We start from the raw sequence: 13,417 nt of genomic DNA on the forward strand, positions 1-13,417 counted from the left end.
AAAGTAATTATTTTATAAAATTATATTCAGAAATATATTCTAGCCTATATCATTATGTATATACTGCTGTATTGTAAATTATTTTTTCAAAGTAGATATAGACAGAAATTGCAGAAATAATTTTCTTTTCTTGAAAATAAACATTATCGAAAACATCAACAATAAAGCGTCTTTAATTCTGTATATCACTCTGATCAGTTGTTTATTCTAAGTAGTCAAGATATAGAAAATATCTTGCCAGTATTTGCTATATGTGAGTTTGAAAATACATGTATTTGCACTTAAAACAGCCTAGCAATTTACAGTAGTAGAGGGCAGTAGAGAGAGGTGGAGCGCTGGCCTCTTCCAGCTGATGGTGAACGGCTGACCAGATCGGCTCCTGGTTCCAAGAGGGTTAAGGCGCAGGGTACGGATAAACACACTTTTGCAGAAACTGTATGTTTCATATTTGGATTTCAGCGCATAAGTGTAAGTCAACAACACACCTCAAACCTCATGTGGTCTTTCACTGCGTGGCTGTCTGTGACATGAGAAAAGTTTCCAATAGTCCTAAACTCATATCATTCCAGAATGTTAGAAATATAATATCTCAATCTATTACAGTGATTTCTGAGCACTGACAAACTTTTGACTTCAAGCTTATTTGTGAGTTACATACAGGCCCCAGCTTCCTGGCTCGCCTCTGAGCATGATTTAGCTTTTCACGTTTTTTCTTGTGGTAACCTATACAGGTAAAGTTTTTTCCTTTCCACACAGAATCTTATTCTTGTTCTACTTTCACAAATGTGGATTTGCCCTATGCGTTCTTTTCCTTTTTCTGTCCTCAGTCACTGCATTTCATTTGGTATTTAACCTCTCATTATTTTCACCTCCAGGTACTTGTTTAGGATCATCCTCCTTGTTATCTATCTCATTTTCATTATCTTCACCATAAGACAGCCACTCAAGATCATCTACTGTTTCCTCTTCCACCATTTCCATTTCTGCAGCAATGCTGTTCTTGATCAGCCTGCTCAGAGCTAGGCAGAGTACATTCTTGACACGAGACATTCTGAAATACAAATTTGTTTCCATAAACAGCAAGGCTGATGACAATTCTAACTGCACAGTAAATATCACAGGAATAATAATTATACCCTTTAATTGTGATAACTACAGAGAAATAATAACAACAGGCTTGTTTTTCAGTACTTTTATCTACATTTATAGATCAGTAGTGTTAATAATGACAACATGAAGGTAACTACATGAAAAAGAACAGTGAATGTTTTAAGTTACTTGAAGCCTTAGTGCCACTACTTTCAAGACAATACTCGTGTATATATGACTAATATATGGTCATAATTATAACTAAATCCATTTCATTCGCAAAATAAACTCAATTCCTTGGAAAATGCAGGAAGAAATGAGATTATATACCTTACTGTTCGGCAGGCATTGTACAACCATGACATCAGCTGCAGATTGGGGTTGTTTACAGCAAAGTAGAAGATAGGGGTTGTTTACAGCAAAGTAGTAGTTCTTTCTGAAGATACAAGACAGAGCTAATTGTTGTATTTTGTAGCTTTGGCATGGTTTTTGGAAACTTGGTCCCTTCAGAAAGATGCACGGTAACTTTCAGAAAGGGTACATGGAAAAAACCAAATTTCAATCAAAAATGTCACATAGGTGGTCTCCATTCTTAACCCTCATAATACTTGTAAAGTCTTCCCATCCTACTGTTTTTGTTTTTATTTTGTTTCTTCCACAATTCTCTCATAAAATAACTTGCTTACAGTCGTCTGACGAAACATGATAAAAAATTAGTATTGTTAAATGCTAAAGAAATGTACCCTGCTTCAAGCATAAATTCGCAAGCCTAGGAGATACACATCATTCTGTGCGGAAAACAGAATAGAGAGAGGAGAGGCATGCACCTTACATCAACAGTAATCCTTCCTAGTAATTTATCACTTCTAAAATCTACACAGGTTTAGGAAAGAGAAAAATCATGCAAAAAATTATGTGAAACGATACTGGCAAAAATTCAGAACAACTTACATTTTCCAGCGCACGTATCTAGGCACGACTGCACTGTCATTTGTTTCTCTCTCGCTCGCGTCTCGTGAAGGGCTTGATCGTGCAGTGGACAGAGCTGCCAACTGTTCATATGAAGAACTAGTCCTAGTGTAGTGGCGCTACTTCTGAATTTACGAATTCATTCATTCATTATTTATTTACCACAAACCTTTACAGTATCTATGGAAGGCCAGGGGGAAAGGACAAGCCCCCCTACACGTAGTGCCCCCTGACCTTTGAAATAATTATCTAAATCCTAAACTAAAACAGTCATATACACTATTTACACGTAAAGTAACAAAGTATAGCCTAATATATACATATTTCTCAATTATACAACCTTTCACTCCCTCGTTCATTCTTTCACATATTCACATGCATTTTCTCACTGTATGTGCTTCCTAACAAAACACTGAACTATATTTACATTTCTACATTTAATGTTGGCAGGTAGATTGTACCAAAGCCGCGCTGAACAAACAAATAAACCTAGTTTGTAGGACTCGGTTCGCTGTAAGATAAGGAGAGTCAAGGGAATGGTGAAAGGAGAATGGCCCCTGTAAGGGACTTGTGTAAGAAGGTGATGTCGCTTCGTTTACAGAAGGAGGCGATTGACGGGAGAGAAGAGAGGCAGCTGTTCTTGTTAATTAGTCATTCTGCGCGACGTTGGATTCCTTCTAGTTTGTGAAGGTTAGCTGCAGTGGTAGGGTGCCAGGCAGATAGACCATACGTTAGTATAAGTCTCACTAATTTTCGGTAAGCTGTTCGTATAGCATTCAACTTGCACCCACGGAGGCTTCTGTGCATAAAACCGAGCACCCTGGCAGCTTTGCACCTCACTTCCTCTGTTTGTGTGTTCCATTTTAGTTGTTCAGAAATGGTTTTTCCCAACAAATGCATGGTTTTAACTCGCTCAATATATACATTATTAATGTTATATATACATTCTACTGGGTGTCAAGACCTACTTAACCTAATGCATTTACAATTTCCAGCATTAATGTTGAGACCATTGACTTAACACCACACTGCTATAGTGTCCAAGTTTGATCGTAACTTCAGACAATCATCTGCACATTGTATATCCCTGTACATTAGTGTCATCAGCGTACTGGGCTATGGTTGAGGACAAACATTTAGGAAAATCAGAGACAAATGCATTAAATAATAAAGGTCCCACGATGGTACCTTGACATACACCTGAGGCAACTTTAACGGTCGATGATCGAACTCCAATCAAACACAACATGTTGAGTTCGACCCTCGAGAAATGACCGCAACCATCCCAGTACACTTCTCCTAACATTCATCTGTCTTAATTTTAACAAAAGTCGTTCATGAGGAATTTGGACAAAAGCTTTAGCCCAGTCCAAAGCCAAGCAGTCTACCTGAACAATTTTAGATTTCTCCAGAAAGAACTGCCACTCATCAATAACCTTTGTTAATAAAGTATTACAGGATCTTCCTGGAAGAAAACCGTGCTGGCTTCCACTTAGCAGATTACCTTCCCAGAAGTATTCCCGTATATTAGAGGCTACCAGTCGTTCCATACATTTACATACGTGGGATGTAAGAGACACTGGCCGATAGTTGTCAATGAGTGCTTTGTCCCCTTTCTTGAAAATCAAAACTAAATCAGCACACTTCCAATCTTGAGGCAGTGATCCACCGTGAAGCGACAGGTTGAATAGTTCGCAGAGAGATGGTACCAGTGACTCAGCGCAGTTACGGAGTATACGGCTGGGTATTTCATCAGGGCCGCTCGCCGCATGGGGTCAAATTCTCTTCAAACTTGCTAGCACCTCAAGTTCCGAGAAGTGTGTTGGTTATATACATGTCCCCAGCTGATTGCGCCTGGGAGAAATTCTCTTTAAATTTTTCAATGAAGGCTGAGGCAATGTCTGTGGGCGTGGAGATGGATTTCCTGTTAGTTTGAAAGGAGCTTGGTGCAGCGCTGCTACAGTTCCCTTTTAGTAGCTTCCACAGCTCTTTGGTATCTGAGCAAGCCTTGTGAATATACTGATTGTAAGCCTCCTTGATCCTATTCTTAGTGTCTTTCCGTGCGGATTTGTACTTTTCCCACGCTTGTTCCGTTTAGCAAAGTTTCCACTTTTTGTATAGATTGTTCCGTTTCCTTATTAACTTCAAAAGTTCTTTCTTAACCTACGGAGCTTTCTTCTCTATTTTTAAAGTGCATTTCGGTACAGTTTGGTCAACACACCAGAAAAATGTATTTTTCCAGGCAAACCACAAAGAGTCTACGTCGCAGGTTGATAAGGAGGTTGGAGTCGGTAGGTGATTCAGTAGTAAGGCGGAGAGGGATTTCCAGTCAGCTTTCCTGAAGTTATACTGAGGCCTGGATTTGTGTTTGACAGGTTTTCTGCAATCTAGGGTAGCTAGAGTCGCTTGAATAGCGTGATGATCACCGAAGCCAGGTATGACTTCAACTCGAGATACTGAGGAGGGATGATTAGTGGAAACAGATCTAATACGGAACGGGATGTTTTGGTGATACATGTTGCTTCTAAAACAAGCTATTTAGAAAGAGATCGTAGAACCCTGTTAGGAATGTGTCTGCCAATGGATTTCCAGGGATGGGAGCGGAATCACAGGTCCATATTGTGTCCAGGTTAAAGCGCCTGCGAGGAAGATGGCACATTGTACTTGTGCTGAATGAGTTGCATTCGTCTTAGAGATTCCAGTAATCCTTCATTTATACAGGGCTTGGATTTCAGAGCCCGATATATGCTACCTATCAAGAATTTGTTGCCCCTACATGTCACCTCCACCCATAGAGCTTCATTGTCAGTCTCCAAGTATCCTAGTCAGACTGGTTTAGTTCCGGTTGTATAGCCAGGAGAACACCCCCTCCAGACGTCCAGGTTCTATCCTTCCTGAAGACCAAGTATGGTTGCAGGAATACTTCACCGTCATAAGTAGCACTGCTCAACCACGTTTCACAGACACTTACGATTGATGGTTCGATACTTGCCAGTGATGCTCTTATCTCCTGCTGTCTCCCATAACCCATTATACTACAGGCATTAAATGAGAGAATGGTGATGTTTCGGGAGCCCTGTACACTAGTAACTGAGTCATTACTATTTACAAAGTTATTTACATGATTTATTTTGTCTGGCACTTCGAAGAACGAGTCCGATGGTACCGGGAGACAACACTTCCAGCACTGCCACAACGACAAGTCACGTTTCATTTTATGGTAATCAGATGGAGAGATTTTGGCGCAGGTCTTATGCGTGGACATTTCACACAACACACACTTCACGTACAGCTGATTGATGCGGCCCTTAGAATAAAAAATATGACATTTGTTTCTACATCTCCGCACGCAGCTATGGTCAGGAGAATGAGGTGAAATGTTGATGAGGGTGGTCTGGCAACCCTGCGCCTCACTTGAAGCGCACTGCCAGTATCAGCGGTCATGTACACATTTTCACTGGCACACCATGTTAAACACGATATTTTACTATTTTTCACAATTAGCAAGTTCTCTTGGAGGAATGAGCCGCTAGGCCACTCACTGAACATCCCACCGTTAAAGATCACTTTGTTACTTCCACATGTAACGCGTTTAACCACTATAAACAACAAAAAAATATGGATCACTTGGAACAATACATGTCGACCTGCCGCTATCTTGTAAAAATATCAGACAAAGCCATTGGTCTGGATTGGTTAGGCCACTGGTCTGGATCAAGCAAAGGGGATGTGACAAAGCCATTGGTCTGGACCAAGCAAAGGGGGTCTGGGGCCATAAGCCCCCAGTTTAGAAGCCGTGAAGCGGCCCTAGGCCAACCCACGTGACACCTCCATTGGTCTGGATTGTTTCGGGTAGGTTAGTGACAATGCCATTGGTCTGGATTGGTTAGACCATTGGTCTGGATCAAGCAAAAGGGGACTGGGAGCATAGCCCCCCAGGTTAGAAGCCGCGAAGCGGCCCTAGGCCTCTAGTATCCTGCGTGACACCCCCATTGGTCTGGGCAGTTGTGCATTTCTTGTGCGCGGGTTGGTAACGGAATTCATTTTATTTCATTGCTGGGAGTGACATCATATCCCATTGTGTCTCACCCAATGGAAATGCTGGTACATAGTTAGGGGATGGACTATGGCACGTGATAAATTCTATTAGGTTATAAAAGCAAAATTACTTCTAGGGGAAAGCGGGTGGGTCGCAGTGAACACATCTCTCCTCTACTAGGTATTCCACTTAAGATTTCCAACATATTACATCATTATCGTGCTATAAAAGCAATGTAAGTCTTACTGAATTTCTACCGCTTCCTTAACGAAAGGTAACGATTATGGCGTGAATATATTATCCTAAATTCCGCAACACAATAACAGGTGATGGCCGTAAACATTGCAATTGTAATGAAGATATGACACTAACACAAGTATAGAATAAATACACTGAAACTATACTCACATCCAATTAGGGTTAAGTACCGGTAATTATATTTAGAAGACTGGAATACCGTACGTTAACAAAAAGAACGAAGCTATATTTCTGCTGTACCACTGCCTTCGAAGACAGTGGCTGTACCCATGTTGAAAAAACGTTGTCACTATTCCCGACATTGATTTAAATGCAAAACTGCAAAACGAACTTCCTTGTAGAATGATTACGATCATACCGTGAATGTATTACCCCAAACTACGCAACACACTAGCCGGTGAACATTTATCAGTCGAGTATATATAAATAAATTAATAGTGACAGTATTAATAATCAATGTCAAACACACATATTCCATCTAAGAAAGCACAAACTACAACAAAATAACACTTAAATCCCTCAGAAATAGGATCAAAAGTCTTCTATGGGGCATTGGTTATTTCCCTATAGTGGGGTTGAGGTTCACAGCTGACTGATACTTACACGAATAGTTGCCACACACGGATATAGGAACTACAGACGTTACACTGTCATCAAGGCAACACAAACAACAACAATAGAACTTGAATTCACCACATACATTCGCCAAGGTAGAGCCAGGCAAATCATAAATGACAGCTCATTATGTCCTTCTACACACTTCAAAATCACTCTACAAAAAAAATATAAATAGTATACCACAGAACATCATCAAACCATCCAAGGAGTTTAATATCAAATCAAGGAATGTTTAACATCAGAAAGATAAAATTCTCACACTCATGCGGGAATATTCTTCTATCTTGTACATTCATTCAACTTCGTACCAGCGCAACGTATAGTCACTGTGTTGATCTTTCGTTTCAATGGTAGATGGAAGATACATTTTTACTGTTCACTATGGTAGTGGGGAAATTTGGTGTATTTGGTACATACGAGGGGGATGTCAAAAAAACCGGAATGAAATTTTTGCAGCAAAATACTGGCTACTTATATTCAAATTCACTTACAGACCTTCAAAGTATTCTTCCTTGGAGACAAAACTGTTTCAGCGTTCAGTCCACTGTTCAAAACACTCCCTGGAGCCCTCTCTTGATAGTCTGTTGAGTATTCCCAAAATTGCATTGTTTGAAAATAACGACCCTGAGGTTCCTTTTTCACTGGAGGAAAAATGTTGAAGTCGCATGGTACTAGGTCCGGTGAATAAGGAGGATGTGGCATCATCTCAATGCCCAATTCTATTATTGTGTTATGATTGCCCGATGCGCAGGTGCGATGTCCTGGTTCAAGATCCATCCCGTTTGAGCAAAGTTCGGTCCTTTTTCTGCAATGTTTCTTTTCCGTGGCCCCTTAACACGTTCCGTGCGGTTCGGGTCACCATGTGCCCCGAAATATGTTACTCTTATCCGTCGGTGCGAACTTCCCAGAATTGCGAAGTAAGTAACTACGTCCTAGTTACGAATTTCCGTTAACTAATGGCAACATAGTGTTCCAATTGAAGCAAAGGATCGAGGCATACTGCTAGTTTTGATCGGCCCACCGGTGACCCGAAGGAAGTTTTTTTCATCTTCCGTTCATATCGCATCGGGTCACCCTGAGTCCCGATTGTTGTCTGACTTATATTTTTACGCGGGAATCGCTTAGCGCGGTTACGGTGAATGAAGCCTAGAGTGTTGCTGTCCGCAGATCGTAGACTGTTGTTTAAGGAGTACCACCCTTCTGATATCTGCTTTCTACATTGCTCTTAGGAAAGCCAATAGAGGTTATTGGAGTTATTGGAATAGTTATTGACATATTTACTATCTTCCGTATATAATATTTACAAGCAATTTCACGTCCTTTTTTAGGTATGGAGCTTTCACATTCTGACACACCGGCGGCACGGAAAAGAAAGAGGGTTAGGACAGCACTGGGGTGGGCCTATATTACGTTCCGTGCGGTTCGGGTCACCATGTGCCCCGAAACATGTTACTCTTATCCGTCGGTGCGAACTTCCCAGAATTGCGAAGTAAGTAACTACGTCCTAGTTACGAATTTCTGTTAACTAATGGCAACATAGTGTTCCAATTGAAGTAAAGGATCGAGGCATACTGCTAGTTTTGATCGGCCCACCGGTGACCCAATTATTTCCGGGGTCATTTCTGTTTCACGCAATTGTTGAATCGGAACACTGTCGCACAGGTAAATACGCTGGAATGTCTCCTCAACAATAACGCACACAACAAGTGCACATGCATGGTTTAGGATGTCATACTAGGGAGTAAACAAAGTCAAATTCGTCAGGTCACCGGTGACCCGAACCGATAATAACTAAAGGCAGCATCGGGTCACCGGTGGGCCGATACGACGTAACATTAAGTCATCGAAATTCACTGCCGCAGGGAACGTGTTAAACACTCTACAATAGTAATCAGCAGTAACAATACGTTCCTTTTTCACAACATGATTGTACACAATATCCTGCTTATGAAAAAAAGGTGCATGAGTTTCCCTGCACTCGCCTGAACTTGGGCATTTTTGGGACTTGGACTGGAAGGATGTTTACATTGGGCAATTTGCTGTTTTAACTCTGGATCGTAACGACGGCACCAGGACTCGTCACATGTGATAAACCCGTCCAAAAATCTAGTTATCGCCGAAGTCTTCCTTTCCATTCTTAACATACCATCACACGGTGAACCTTTTCTTCATCAATCAATCAATCAATCAATCAATCAATCAATCAATCAATCAAACAATCAAACAATCAATCAAACAATCAATCTCCCATTTCATGAGCAACAACAGACACTTCTTGTTCCAGAACCTTATCATCTACATATTTTCCTTGATACAATTGTTGAATATATTCCTTCCATATTTTTGGCTTGTCTTCTTTACCTAGAAGTGCCTTTCCAACTTAGCTCTTTATACTTATACACCTAGGTACGTTTTCGCCAAAGTTATCCTTGATTTTCCTGTATGCAGCACCTACTTTCAACATCCTTCAACTTAAATTTTAGGGCTGATTGTATAAACATCACTGACTAGAGATCAGTTTGTCTAAGTTCAGAAAATGATCCGAGATCAGACCGGTGTAGTATTGTATAACACTGATCTAAGATCAACTAATCGAAGTTCAATTTTGATCGCAGTTCATATGTGAGCGCTTGGCAAGAGCCCAAAAACAGTCGAGTGTCACTAGTCGCAGTTGAGCAGTGTGAATGTTTTCATTCGTATTCGTATTCTGTGTGCCGAGAGAAAGAAAGAAATAAAGAAAAAATGACTGAAATATTTGTATTGAACAAGTAAGTAGAGAAATCATACAATAATTCTGTATTGTGTAAGTTAAATTTGTCGGCAAGCAATAGGCCTACACTTCTTTTATTTCTTCTATTTCAGGCTCCTGTTTCCGAATTACAGCCTTGCCTCACTCCTTCTTGGACTGCTCATGATTTCTCATAGCCTCTGACTCTTATAACTGCAGACTGAAGTTTGTACAAATTATAGATATGTCTTCTCACTCGGTATCTAATCACGATCGCCTTCAGAGTCTCAGATACTTTGGTACAATCAGCATTATAGAATGCCTCCACACCTCGAACTCGAAAACTCCTGATGTGCTCACGAAGTCACGGTCGACTAGCATAAAATGAAACTGAGACATAAAACTTGATAATGAAATATAAAAAATGGAAATTTTAATGAAAAGGAGAAAGTTAGGCCTGGACAATAAGGAAAACTGGGTTTAATTGCATAGTACAGTGGCGTTATTAGACGCATATAGTTGTGAAGTACATTATGTTTTTGGCTATTTTTGTTGCAGATAAACTGTTCGTATAATTTAGCTTGAACCACTTTTCGAAAGAGCCAACTGTAAATTTTTTGTAAATATTGTTACCTAAATACATTATTAATAATTAATTAATAATAATTAATTAATAATTAATAAGTGTTTTCTCTTCCATGAACGTCATTTGCAGCAGGTACTGGAATTTCTTCGAATACTCTTCTTGCAGCGAACACAGCCTCATCTCTTTCAGGGACCTCATCTACTGCATTTACAGTGATATTGTGCAAGACGAATGCTGCACCTATGATTAATAGAACACGAGATAAATTCACTCTTAGCTCCATACTGAGACAAGGGAACCGTCTTTTCACAACCCCAAATATTCTTTCTATTGCTGACCTGGTTACTTTATGGGCTCGATTGTAAGCTACGATATTTAGGGACCTGAGCCTAGCATCACAAATAACTTGAACATTTAACGAAAAGCACCCATGACGATTCCTATAAACTTCTGCGTTATCCGCCCCAGGAGATATTATAGGTATGCTGGTACAATCTATAGCGCCAATAACACCAGGGAAGTGTTTTTCATCGAAAAAAATCACGCATGATTTTCTTCACGTCATTTTGTTCGGAAGGAATTTTGATAAACTCGTGCTTCAGTGCAGTAATAAGATTAGATACGCGATGAATGGCTCTGCAGACTGTCGCTGCGTCTACATGCAGTAAATCACCAACGACTAACTGAAAACTTCCCGTGGCAAAGAATCTAAAAGGTAGTAACAGCATGTGCATTTGAGTTAGTAGTTTTTAAGTAGAATATAACGCAATCTGTGTTCTAGCCGTTCCACGGTATCTTTTCCCAAGTAATCCCTCAGTTTTAACTTCTTATAACTCAATTCTCTCATTGGATTTCCTCTTTCACAGAACACACAAGGAGCCCGACGAAATTAATCATTTTCCTCATCAGAAGATATTGAGAGAAATCAGAGTAATCAGACATCTGTAAAATACGAACGAGATAAGATAATAACGTAAGCAATTTATCGAGGTTATGTTATAGAATTATTACATGCACTACATTAAAAGAAGCGTAATGGTGCCTATATACGGACAACTATAACTACCAAAGTATGAGGTTAGACTTCAGTGTATTTTTTAACCATTTATCGTAAAAACAAAGGTAATATGTTATTAACAATCAGCTGTTCTTGTATCTCAAGTAAAAAAACTCCTTGAACTAAGATCAAAGAGTTCGATCGGAGAAATTTCTCCAGTCAAAGCTGATCGTCGTTCAAAGCGAAATGATCTAAGGATAACGTTTATACAATACAATTGTACGAGTTTTGCGTGAACCGAGATCAATTTCGTCTCTGATCTAAGATCAAACGATTTATACAATCGGCCCTTAGTCATTCTTCGTTTGCTGACCTGCTCGCCTTTCTATCTACTTCATTCTTTAATCGCCTGTATATTTTTTGAAAAGCAATAAATTTTTCCTGGTGGCGTAAAAGTTTCCATAGCTGATCATACCAAACTTGAGTTTGCTGAGTTCAAATCTGCTTTCCGTTTTTCGATACAACGTAAAGATTCTTCACAGTAGGCTCATCATTACCTTTAATATAATTATTGTGATCACATTTCACTCAATTTTTACACCCCTTATAGATCTGCAGAAAATTAATTCTATACACGAACATTAAAGAAACTCATGTTCGGATTTCAAATCTACTCTGCGTTTTTTCATATCACTTCATGATATTTACCAACAGCCACATCATTTTCTTTAATATCGTAATTTTGAACTAATTTCACTAAATTTTGACAACACTTAAAACCAAAATTATACCACATGCACATCACTGCAATTATGAGGTGTCGTGTGGTCAGAATGGCGAATCACTTCGGCTGTTTTTCTTGTCTGTCTAGACCGGTGCCGCCACATCACGGTCAGTCCTCCATTGCAATCCTGTAGGCTGAGTGGAACACGATCCAGCCCACAGAACCAAACAAAAATGCCTGACCTGGTTGGGAATCGAACCCGGGGCCTCCGGGTAAGAGGCAGGTACGCTATCCCTACACCGCAGGGTCGGCAACAACCCTTAAAGATCAAAAAACTCTAAATTACTTGCCAGAAAAATATTTTCTCTTGGGTCTCAGATGTTATAGGCGATTGTAAAAGTAATTTTAATACACTGAATTCAATGGTGGAGTCCATTTTCTTACAATATACAAAACTAATGTCATAAAAGTTACATTTTTCCAACAAAATGCACTGTAAAATAGAAAAAGCCTGCACACCATAAAACAGACTACCTACGTACATTTGCAAAGCATCACTTGAAGAAAAACTATTTTCTCTGCATGGAAGGGGGGCGGATTTTGCCACGTTGCGTGGTTTCCCTCTTCAAGTGCCAACAGTAGACAGGCAACATCACTACGTTCCACCGTTCCTAATATCATCAGTCCTTTTCCTTTATATGTTGGTGGAATCTTTTACTCTAGTCATCACTTAGGCCTCCTAAATTGCCAGGCAAATAGTCCAGATGATCATTGAAGAAATGTACTTTTAAACTCATGTTACAACCGAGAGTTTGAAATCGTCTCAACATATTTTACAAAGTTGTCTTATAGTTCACGTGTTTTACGTTTCACGAAAATGTAACGATTGATTCTCTGAAAGTACACCCACAGAACACCATGGTTGATATCAAGCATCTTGAAGAAGAACTATTTTCTCTGCATGGAAGAACGGCGGTTTTTGCCATGTTGCGTAGTTTCCCTCTTCAAGCACCAACAGTGGACAGGCAACATCACCAAATACAGTGGAGACAATACGTGACACTTCCGGATTTAGCCTTTTAAAAACGGGGGGAGACAAGTCACAAGTGCCACTTCTAGTGGCATGATTTGGATATTCGCGCTAAATTCAAATATCAGTGGAAATGTATATACGGAATTGGATAAATGAATTATGTCTAGAAAGAAAGTGTTACTAAAATATTAACTTAAAAGTTGCTAAAGCAATTCTGGATAAAAGAATGAAGATTTATATAACAGGTTATTATTTAAAGACAAGATTAGACATATAATCAAAAAGGGAAATGGACTGCTGTAAAAGGGCTTGATCTTTCATTAATGCATTACTTTCTTAGCTTTAGCATACCTGCCTAAACTTCCACAGGCAGATT

The 13,417-nt window shown here is 39.7% G+C and overlaps 1 protein-coding gene across 1 annotated transcript in view; it reads right to left on the bottom strand.

Moving 5' to 3' along the window:
* Window positions 1-7,035, bottom strand: part of LOC136862482 (testis-expressed protein 2) — a 483,604-nt gene extending 476,569 nt beyond the window's left edge. The window contains exon 1 of the mRNA XM_068225772.1: window positions 6,959-7,035. The gene's annotated coding sequence lies outside the window, so the exon portion shown is untranslated. The remainder of the gene's footprint in view (window positions 1-6,958) is intronic.
* Between the last annotated feature and the right edge of the window lie 6,382 nt (window positions 7,036-13,417).

This window comes from Anabrus simplex, chromosome 1 (assembly GCF_040414725.1).
Source record: "Anabrus simplex isolate iqAnaSimp1 chromosome 1, ASM4041472v1, whole genome shotgun sequence".
Taxonomy (NCBI): Eukaryota; Metazoa; Arthropoda; class Insecta; order Orthoptera; family Tettigoniidae; genus Anabrus; species Anabrus simplex.